This window comes from Myotis myotis, unplaced genomic scaffold (genome assembly GCF_014108235.1).
Source record: "Myotis myotis isolate mMyoMyo1 unplaced genomic scaffold, mMyoMyo1.p scaffold_m19_p_4, whole genome shotgun sequence".
NCBI classification, from domain to species: domain Eukaryota; kingdom Metazoa; phylum Chordata; class Mammalia; order Chiroptera; family Vespertilionidae; genus Myotis; species Myotis myotis.
The window spans coordinates 72,591,924-72,603,526 of NW_023416346.1; the positions used below are offsets into that span (position 1 = coordinate 72,591,924).

An 11,603-nucleotide genomic window follows, 5' to 3' on the forward strand; every position below is an offset into this window, starting at 1 on the left:
GCTGGTCTAGGGGATTTATCCAGTGATGTCAGTGGTATATTAAAGTCCCGTACTATGATTGTATTGTTGTCAATCTCTCCCATGATATCTTCCAGGAGTTTTTTTTGTTTTTGTTTTTGTTTTTGTATTTGTGTGCTCCTGCATTGGGTGAATATATGTTTATCAGGTTTATATCCTCTTGTGGTATCTATCCCTTTAGTATTATGAAGTGGCCTTCCTTATCTCTTGTTATGGCCTTTGCCTTGAGGTCTATTTTGTCCGATATAAGTACTGCTACTCCAGGCTTTTTCCATTTCCATTTGCCTGAAAGATTTTCCCCATCCCTTCACTTTCAGTCTGTGTGAGTTACTTATTCTGAGGTGTGTCTCTTGTAGACAGCATATATATGGGTCATGTTTTTTTTTTTTTTTTTATCCATTCAGCCACTCAATGTCTTTTGATTGGAGCATTTAGTCCATTTATGTTTAAAGTTGTTGTGAAAACGTACTTGTTTGTGGCCATTTTTATTTTTTTGTGTCTGTTTTCTTTCTTAGCTTTTTATTTCTTCTTTTTTCACCAGTCCCTTTAGCATTTCTTGCTTTGCATCACTTTGTAAATTTCCTTCCATTTTTTTCTGGCCTGTTGTGTTTCTTTTGAGAAATCATTTGATAATCTAATGGGAGATCCCTTGTATGTAACTTTCTGTCTCTCTCTTGCAGCCTTTAAGATTCTCTCTTGTCCTGAACATTTGCCATGGTAATTATGATGTGTCTTGATGTGGGTCTTTTTGGGTTCATCTTGTTTGGGACTCTGTGCTTGTGTGACTTTTTTCTTCCCCACCTCAGGGAAGTTTTCTGACATCATTTCTTCAAATAGGTTTTCTAAACCTTGTTCCTATTTCTGTTGTTCTGGCACCCCTATTATCTATATGTTGCTTTGTTTCATGTTGTCCCATAGCTCTCTTAGTCTCTCCTCCTGTCTTTTAAATTTTTTCTCCAATTGCAGTTCAGTTGGGTGTGTTTTGCTTCCCTGTCTTCAAATTCACTAATTCGATCCTCTGCTTCTCCTAGTCTACTGTTGAAACTTTCCATGATGTTTTTTATTGCAGCTACATCACTCTTCTTCTTGATTCTTACATATTTCTTCTTGATTCTTACATAAGTTATTGATTTTTTATCTATTTCTTCTTGATTCTTGCATAAGTTGTTGATTTTTTTCCTCCATCTGTTTTATGTACTCTAGGACCCTTATTCTGTATTCTTTTTCTGACATATTGCATTCCTGTTTCACTTAGCTGCTTTTCTGGCGATTCCTCCTTTTCTTTCCTTTGAGGGCTTCTTTGTCTACCCATTTTGGGTCTCACCAACTGATCTAGATGTCAAGTCATGCAGGGACTGCTGCTTGGGTGGCAGTGGCTCCTCGGGCTGCAGTTGTTCCTTGGTAGTCATGGAAGTGGTTGCTCCTCAGTTAGCAGCAGCTCCTCTGGTGGGTGCTGTTCGCAACAGTGGTGTCACCTCTGGCTGGTGAGAGTGGCTGCTTGCTCAGCTGCTGTTCCTTGGGCAGGGGTGAGCTGATCAAGAGGCTGCTGCTCCTCAGATGGGGGCAGGATGAGCATAGCTGTTGCTCCTTGGACAGGGGCAGGCTGTTCAGGAAGCTTCTGCTCCTCAGACGGGGGCAGACTGCTTACATGGTTGCTGCTCCTTGGGTCGGGGCTGGCTGCACGCTGCTGCTGTTCCTCAGATGGGGCAGGCTACTCGTGAGGTTGTTGCTCCTCAGATGGGGGATGAGCCGCTTATGTGGCTGCTCTTTCTCGGGCAGGCGTGAACTGCATGTGTGGCTGCTGCTCCTTTGGCGGAGGTGGGCTGCTGCTCATCAGACAGGTGCATGCTGCATGCGGCTGCTGCTCTTCAGACCAGAGCGGGCTGTGCCAGTCTGCTGGTGTGGCTGCTGCTCTTCGGACAAGGGCACACTGCTTGGGCTGCTGCTGCTCCTCAGGTGTGAGTGAGGTGCATGTGCTGCTGCTGCTCCTCATACAGGGGCAGTCTGCTCATGTGGTTGATGCTCCTTGGACAGGGAATGGGCTGCTTGCGCAATACCGTGAGCAGCCCACCCCCATTCAAGGAGCAGCAGAACATCCACTTCCGAGGAGCGGCAGCCCTGTGCAGTCCGCACTGATCCGAGGAGGAGAAGCCACATGCAGCCTTTACCTGTTGACAAACAGCAGCTGGGTGACCGGCCTGCCCCCATTCGAGAAGACCCACATGCTCCTCAGACAGGTACAGGGTGTGAGCTGCGCAGCTTCTGCTACTCGGATGGGAGTGAGCTGCGTGTGGCTGCTGCTCCTCAGACTAGGGCGAGCTGCTTGGGCAGTTACTATTCCTCGTATGGGTATGGGTTGCTCACACAGCTGCTGCTCCTTGGATGGGGGCAAGCAGCTCATACAGCTTCTGCTCCTCGGACAGGGGCAGGTTGCTTGCACAGCTACTGCTCCTTAGACAGGTGGAGGGTGCGGGCTGAGCAGCTGCTGCTCCTTGGACAGGGGTGGGCTGCATGGGACGGTTGCTCCTCAATCATGGGCAGGCTGCTTGTGTGACTTCTGCTCCTTAGACGGGGCAGGCTGCTCACATGGTTGCTGCTCCTCAGACAGGGGAGCGGGCTGGTCACACAGCTGCTGCTGCTTGGACAGGGGCAGGCCATGTGAGCCTTCTGTTCTTAGGCTGGGGCAGGCTGCTTGCAGGGCTGCTGCTGCTTGGACAGGAGTGGGCTGCTCATGTGTCTGCTGCTCATGTGGTTGCAGTGCTCTGGGCTAAGGCTTTGGGCTGGTCAGAGGGGACCATGCTTCAGAACTCACAGGAGCCTGCACCCAGGGTAGCTGGAGACTTGTTGACAATGGGAGCACAGACGAGGTAGCAGGTCCCTGGAAGGGGTGGCTATAGAGTCCCAGGTGTTATCTGAGGGCACCCTGGGTGAAGGGGAGTCTGGGCTCCCAGTTAGAGTAGCTCTCCCCTTCAAAAGGCTAGGCTTCTGAGGACGAGCTGGCCCCCTGGTACTGTTTACTACAGTAGCAGAGGCTGCCTAGTTAGGCGAGCCCAGTTAACCTGCCCCCTGAAAGCCCTGCAGGATCTTACTGTGCCTCACTCACATACACACACACACATCCCACATGACCACACACTCCTCTTTTGCTCCCTCACTCACTCATGCTCTCTCCCTCACTGCCGCCTTCTTCCTGCCTCTGTAATTGTGTCTGGGGTGTTATTGACCCGTTTGTGAATGTAGTTTCCTCTCCAGGTGTCTGGTTATGAGGCTTGCTCTCTAGCACCTGGCCAGACAGGATAAAATTCACCTCAACAAGACACAACACAAAGGGAACAAAGAACAAATGTACTCACAAAAACAATAACCCCACTATAAGTGACCACTTAAGGAAAGGGAATTAGGGGAGAGAAAAGAGAGCATAAATGATACCAAAGAGAGAGAGAAAGATAAGAGAGAAAAGAAAAAGGAAGAAAAAGGAATATATATATATATATATATATATATATATATATATATATGGAAAAAAAACCACAGAACCAATAGATAAACAAAAAATAAAAATAAAAAACAAACAAAAAATACAAACACCAAACTCCCGGCAAAGAGGGTGGGGGCAGAATCTGCAGAGGCTGAGCTTATATATAGAACATAAGGTTAAGAATTGGATGAATATGGGGAGGATCTCAGTTCAGTATACAGGAAGTAGAAAGGGGTTGGGTGGATAAGAGGAAGGAGAAATGAGAAGAAAATAATAATAATAATAATAATAATAATAATAAATTTACTAAAAAAATTGATTTAAAAAATGGCACAAAAATAGCAAATAAAAATAAAATAAAATAGAGTGATGGAAGAATAATGTGAAAAGAAATAGAAAATAAAGCAACAAACAAAAACAGGAAAAGAAAGAAAAAAAGAGATTACAAAATAATATTTAAAAATTAAAAATAAAAATAAAATGAAAAAGTAAAGTGTTGTTCTTTTGGCTGGCTTAAGATCCCAGTATTCTGTACTGTACTTTTTCTCAGGTTCCCAATGCTGGTACTGAATGTCTCTCTTTAGGCCAGTCTCTTTGGACTCTCAGGGACTTAGTTTTTTAAATCCTTTTTAGCATTCAGGGTGGAATCTGGGTGTGGCTGTATTGGTTGCCTGGATACTGGAAGGGATGGGCTATCTCTTCAGGAGAAAATGGCTGCCTAGGTCCTGGGCTCAGGCATGACTCAGTGCCAAACTCGCTGCCAGTTCTCCTGGACCCCCCTTTCTCCCCAGATTCCACAAATCTGCACCTTCTCTCACACTCCAGCCACAGGTAAGTGTCTGTATCTGAAAGGTCCTATGCACTAGGCTCAATGAAGGAAGCCACAGGCCACAGAGGTGGGAGAGGCTACACCTCTGTGAGCTCCTCTCCTGCCAGCACTCCTCTTCAGCCTTTCCTGACTGTGGACCCATACCTAGAGTCCCCTGTGGTCCAGCAGTTCTTCGGACCTTCTTTCCACAGTCAGACACTGTGCCTGTCCCAAGGGACGAGGCTCAGTGCTTGTGCCATGTGGATTTCCTCTGACCCTCCGGGCTCAGAGGTCTAGCAGATTATCCTTCCCAGAGCCTTGATTTTACCTTTCTCCAGGGATCTTCTGCCCTTCCCGGCTGCAAACCGTCTCCCAGCTTAGTCTCCTTTGCCAATTTGGGCTGGATATTACTTGTTTCAGCTGATCCCCCTATCTGCTCCGGGTCAAAGCTCAGGACATGTCCGTCTATACCACCGCCATTTTGTCTCTAAGGTGATCTAGTTTTATTTTTTTACATGGATTTGTCCAATTTCCCCAACACCATTTATTGAATAGACTGTCTTTACCCCATAGTAAATTCTTGCATCCTCCATCAAATAATTGACCGTATAGGCTTGGGTTTATTTCTGAGCTCTCCTTTCTGCTTTATTAATCTATGTGTCTGTTTTTATGCCAGTGCCATGCATTCTTGATTACTGTGGCCATGTATTATAGTTTGATATCAGGTAGTGTGATTCCTCCAACTTTGTTCTTCTCTCTAAACATTGCTTTGGCAATTTGAAGTCTTTTGTAGTTACATATAAATTTTGGGGGATATTTGTTCAAGAATTGTGAAATATGCCATTGGCATTGTAATATGAATTGCATTGAATCTATAGATTGCTTTGGATAGTATGGACATTTTAATGATGTTAATTCTTCCTATCCATGAACACAGTGCTTCTACTTATTTATACATTCTTAAATTTCCTTCTTCAGTGTCATATCATATTTTGAGTACAGGTCTTTTACATTGTTGGTTAAATATATTCCTTGGGATTTTATTATTTTTGAAAAAATTGTGAATGGGATTGTTTTCTTTGTTTTACTTTCTGATAGTTCATTATTAGTGTATAAAAAGGAAACTGATTTCTTGATATATACTTTGTATCCTGCTACATTCTTTAATTCATTTATCAGTTCTAGTATTTTTTAAAATGTATTTTATTTATTGATTTGATAGAGAGAGAGAGAGAACCATTGATTTGTTGTTATACTTATTTATGCATTCATTTGTTGATTCTTGTATGTGCCCTAACGGGGATCAAACCTGCAATAAGCATATCTGGATGATGCTCTAACCAACTGAGCTACCTGGCCAAGGCAAGTTCTAGTATTTATTTATTTATTTATTTATTTTTTTTTGTGTGTGTGTGTGTGTGTAATCTTTAGAATTCTCTATATACAGTATTATGTCATCTGAATATAATGACAGTTTTAATTCTTCCTTTCCAATTTTGATGCTTTTTATTGCTTCTTTTTGTCTGATTAGTGGTGAAAGTGGACATCTCTGTCTTATGCCTGATCTTAAGGGGAACATTTTTAGTTTTTGCTCATTGAGTATGATATTTGCTATGATATTGTCATATATGGCCTTTATTGTGTTGAGGTATATTCCTTCTATTTCCACTATGCTGAAAACTTTTATCATAAACTAGTGTCCTGGTGCACAGATATGTGCACATTGAAAGGAAATTAATTATAAGAAATATTTTAATATTGCTTTGAGTGTCTTGCTAATAAAAAGAAAACAGGATTCTACCAAGTCTCCTATCTACCTACTCCATGACTTCTGTGAGGATCAAATGAGATGAGGCATAGGAAAATGCTTCACAAACATTTGGCTAAATTGTAAAATGTTTGCACCTGGCTATAATGCAAGTTAGGTTCCTGGGCTGAAAAACTCCAAGGAGGCTAGTCGCTAGGGAGAGGAAGCCGGGCGTTGCTATGTGACATCATTACCCGGCGCCCACAGGGACCATTTCTGGGCTGGTCTACGGGCCATGTTTTGCACCATGGGGTCTTGATGCATTGGCTGCAATTTGATGGGGTGTTGTTCTGGGGTGGTGGAGGGGTCTGTGTCCCACTTTGGGGAAGCCGCGTGTTGGTTTGTTGGTGCCAGGTCCATGGTGCCATTTATTTTTAAAGAGCCAGTGCACGTCACGGCATCTCTTATGTTGAGCGTCTGCCCCCTGGTGGTCAGTGCACATCATAGCTACCAGTCACTTAGCTTTTTATATATAGACTAGAGGACCAGTGCACAAGATTTGTGCACTCAGGAGGGGGATCCCTCATCCTGGCCTGCGCCCTCTTACAGTGTGGGAGCCCTCAGGGGATGTCTGACTGATGGCATAAAGCCGTGAGCCTGGCTCCTGTGTTGAGCATCTGCCCCCTGGTGGTCAGTGTGCATCATAGCAATGGGTCATTCCCCCGTTTGGTCGGTTTGCATATTAGCCTTTTATTATTTAAGATGTTAGTTCTCTATTGGAAATGTTATTTGCAAATATGCTCTTCATGTGCCAGTGGAGTCCCTCAGCCTGGCCTGGAGGATTGGGCTGAAATCAGTAGTCTGACATCCCCCAAGGGATATAGTAGTGCATGAGGTGGCAGGTGAGCCTGAGCCAGGCACCGTGCCACTCCCACTCATCCCAGCCCTGCTGTGCCTACCACCACTGCTGCTCAGTAGGCTCACTGCCGCTACACTGCAGTCTCTGCGTGACCATCCTAGGGCGATACTGTCATGCCTGTGACCGAGAAGCAGCCACGGGCTTGTGTCCAATCAGTCCTGATGTTGGTCCCGATTCTGGCCCCTGTCCCAGTCTGGATGGGGGAAGAGCATGCAGGGGGAGTGTCCACGGGAGAGGCTCACGCCTCCACAGCTTTGCTCGCCAGCCGTGAGCCGGGCATCTGGCACCCATTGGTCAGCTGAGCGGCACTCCCTCTGTGGGAGTGCAATGACCACCAGGAGGCAACTCCTGCATTAAGTATCTGCCCCCTGGTGGTCAGTGATCATCATAGCGATTGGTCGAACAGTCAGAGGGACACTTAGCATATTAGGCTTTTGTATATATAGATGAGTGTTGGATTTTATCAAATGATTTTCTGCTTCTATTGATATGATCATGTGATTTTTATCCTTCATTTTGTTTATGTGGTATGTCACGTTTATTGATTTGCTGATATTGTATTAACTTTGCATCCCTGAAATAACTCCCACTTGATTATGGTGTATGATTCTTTTAATAAATTGCTGGATCCAGCATGCTAATTTTTTTTGAGGATTTTAGCATCTTTGTTTATCAGGGATATTGGCATAGAATGTTCTTACTTTGTAGTGTCTTTATCTGATTTTGGAATTAGGATAATGCTGGCCTCATAAATAAGTTGGGGCATATTCCCTTTTCTTAAATATTTTGGAATATTTTGATAAAGATAGGTGTTAGTTATTCTTTGAATGTTTGGTAAAATTCACTGGTGAAGCTATCTGCTCCAGGACTTCTATTTGTTGGGAGTTTCTTTTGTGTAGTGCTTCAATTTCATTAGTTATAATCAGTCTATTCAAATTTTCTGATTCTTCCTAATTCAGTTTTGAAAGATTGTATGTTTCTAAGAATTTGTCTATTTTTTCCAGGTTTTCCCATATGTTGGCATATAGTTTATCATATTATTTTCTCACAGTCCTTTATATTTCTGTCATATTAGTTGTTACTTGTTTTTCATTTCTGGTTTTATTTGGTTCTTATTTTTTTTCTTAATGACTCTTGTTAAAGTTTTGTTAATCTTGTTTATTTTTTCAAAGAGCCAGCTCTTGGTTTCATTGATCTTTTATAGTGTATTTTAACACCCTATTTCATTGATTTCTGCTCTGTTCTTTTTAATTTTTTTTCCTTTTACTCACTGTGAGCTTTGTGTATTGTTCTTTTTCTAGTTACTTTAAGTGTAAAGTTAGATTGTTTATGAGAGGTTTTTTTGTTTGTTTGTTTCTTGAGGTAGGCCCATAATGCTATGAATTTTTTTTTATGACTCCTTTCACTGTCTCACAGATTTGGGGTTACTGTTTTATCATTTTCATTGGTTTCATGGTGTTATTTATTTCTCCCTTGATCTCATTGCTAACCCATTCATTGTTTAGTAACATGTTATTTAGCCTCCATATCTTTGAGTGTTTTTCAGTTTTTATCTTGTGATTGATTTCTAGTTTCATGCCATTGTCATCAGAGAAAATGCTTGATATGATTTCAATCTTCTTAAATTTGTTGAGATTTGTCTTGAGTCTTAACATGTGGTCTATCCTAGAAAATGTTTCATGTGCACTTGAAAATAATGTATATTCTGCTGCTTTGGTGTAAAATGCTCTGATATAAATTAAATCCATCTGACCTAGTGTGTCATTTAAGGCCACTGTCTTCTTGTTGATACTCTGTATGGAAGATCTAGTCATTGATGTCAATGAGGTGTTAAAAACCCCCTACTATGACTGTATTACTATCAATTAATCACTTTATGTCCATCAAGATTTGCTTAACATATGTAGGTACTCCAAAGTTGAGCACATAAATGTTTACAAGGGTTATATCTTGTTGTATTGCCCCCTTACTTATTATGTAGTGTCTTTGTCTCTTATTATTAACCTTTGTTTCAAAGTCTATTTAGTCAGATGTTCATATTGCTACCTGATTTTTTCCTTTCCATTTGCATGAAGTATCATTTCCCATCCCATTACTTTCAGTCTGTGTGTATCTTTCGTTCTGAGGTAGGTCTCTTATTGACAGCATACATATAAGACTTATTTTCAGATCCATTCAGTTACCTTATGTCTTTTGATTGGAGCTTTTAAGCTATTTACATTTAAAGTGATTATTGATAGGTATGTATTTGTTGTCATTTTACTCTTTTAACTATGTTCCTTTGTTTTGTGTTTTTTTCTTCTTCCTCTTAAAGAAGTCCCTTTAACATTTTTTGTAATACTGGTTTGATGACAACAAAGTCCTTTAACTTTTTCTTGTTTGGGAAGTTAATAACATGGTCATAGGTCCTTAGTTTTCATTACTTTGAATATTTTATGCTAATCTCTTCTGATGTGAAATGTTTCTGTTGAGAAATCAGCTGACAGCCTTATGGAAGTGCCCTTGTAGGTAACTAACTGAATTTTTCTTGCTGTTTTTAGTATTTTCTCTTTGTCTTTAACCTTTGCCATTTTTATTATGATATGTCATGGTCTAAGTCCTTTAGGTTTATCTTGTTTGGACTCTCTGTGCTTCCTGGACTTGTGTGTCATTTTCCTTCACCAGGTTAAGGAACTTTTCAGTCATTATTTTTTCAAATAGATACTCAATCCCTTCCTTCTGGCACCTTTATGATGAAATTGTTGGAATGCTTCTTGTTGTCTCAATGACAACTGTACTTAAACTGTACTCATTTTTTAACTTATGTTTTTCTTTTTTCTTCTCTATTTGGGTGCTTTTTTTCCCCTTGTCTTTCAAATGTGCATTCTTCATTTCAGATAATTTATTCTTCACTTATGACTGTTTCTTTTTTAAAATATACTTTTATTAATTTCAGAGAGTAAGGGAGAGGGAGAGAGAAATAGAAACATCAATGATGAGAATCATTGATTGTCTGTCTCCTGCATGCCCTCTACTGGGAATAATGCCCACAGCCCACAGTCTCATTGATCACCTGTGCTGGGTGCTTCAGGAATATTCCTTCTGTGGGTTATGTGGGTCTCCTTTTGCAATTGAGTCTTGATTGTCTTTGGCATCTTCAAACACAGTTCAGGGCTGGGTCTGTGGCCACTCAGTAAATATCCCAGGATCTACCAAGTCTGGTTTCCACCCACTGGGTGTTCGCACATCTTTGTGGTAGGATAGGGTCTCAGGAAGTCATCTGGGTGTGGCCAGCAGAGTGTATCAGGCCCAAAACAGACCAAGATTTGGCCATGTGAAGAGAGGACTCTGTACCAGTCAGACATGACAGGGAAACATTTCTCCCATTCTAGAGCCACACAACTAAGTCTGTACCAGATTCTTCCAGACGCCTATTATCAGCAGGGTGAGGCCATTGGGAGCCTGGAGGGTGGTGATAGTGGATCTCCCATGAGTGGAAGGCACCAGTCAGGTTCACAGGAAAGTATGGAAAACGGCTCCTGACCCAAAGCCTCACAACTTAGTCACTGATACCTTCTGAGTCTACCCAGGAATCTATACCCTGGTCCATGCATGTGACTCCTCAGTGGGGCACAAGCTCAACAGGGTGGGGTGACAGGAGTCTGGAGGGTGGGATATAGCATTCCCTGAAACTAATGCTATAAGTTTCTTGATTCAAAGCAATGCTGTGTAAAATACCATGGTGGTTGGTGTAATTCTATAGATGGTAGTACTGACAGAAGCATTGTGTACAGGGAAGTCAAATATATATCCATAGAAAGTATCTATTCCAGCAAGGACAAAATCCTAATAATTCTATGGTGTAATAAACAGTCCAATGTAATAAATATGTCATCAGATAACTAGCTGATCACCTCAAGAAATAATTTGGGGTTAGTGTTGGTCTCTGCTGCTGATAGATTGGGCACTCAGCAGTGGCAGGAGCTTTGTCAGACTAAATGAGTGAAAGTCCATATTATTGAGCCCATGCATATCTTTCATCCCTGTCATCATGGCACTTTGTTTATGAGCCCATTGGGTGATGCTAGGGGTAGCTTGAGAAAGAGGCTGACTGGTATCCACAGAACAGGTCATCCTATCCACTTAATTATTAAAACCCCCGTTAGCTGAGCTCACCCTTTGATAGGCATTCACAGGGGACACAAATGTCTTCATGTGTTTTTTATATATTTTTATTGATTTCAGAGAGGAAGGGAAAGGGAGAGAGAGATAGAAAGATCAATGATGAGAGACAATCATTGATCAGCTTCCTCCTGCATGCCCCCTATTAGGGATCAAGCCTGCAACCCAGGCATGTGCCCTTGACCTGATCAAACCCGGAACCCTTCAGTCCACAGACCCATGCTCTATCCACTGAGCCAAACCAGATAGGGCTCTTCATGTATTATTTTTTACTCATTCACATAGATCAATTCATATACATTCCCCCCCAAATTTATTTTTTTAATTTATCTTTACTGTTAAAAGTATTATAGATGTCCTCCTTTTTAAAAAATATGGAATGCTTCATGAATTTGCATGTCATCATTGTTCAGGGGCTATGCTAATCTCTGTATCATTCCAATTTTAGTATATGTGCTGCCAAAGTGAGCAC

General features: G+C 41.9%; 1 non-coding gene across 1 annotated transcript; it reads right to left on the bottom strand.

Annotated features, from left to right (window-relative positions):
* Window positions 1–11,499: 11,499 nt before the first annotated feature.
* LOC118654814 lies at window positions 11,500–11,603 on the bottom strand. The gene has a single exon (XR_004967079.1). It is a non-coding gene; the product is annotated as a U6 spliceosomal RNA (small nuclear RNA).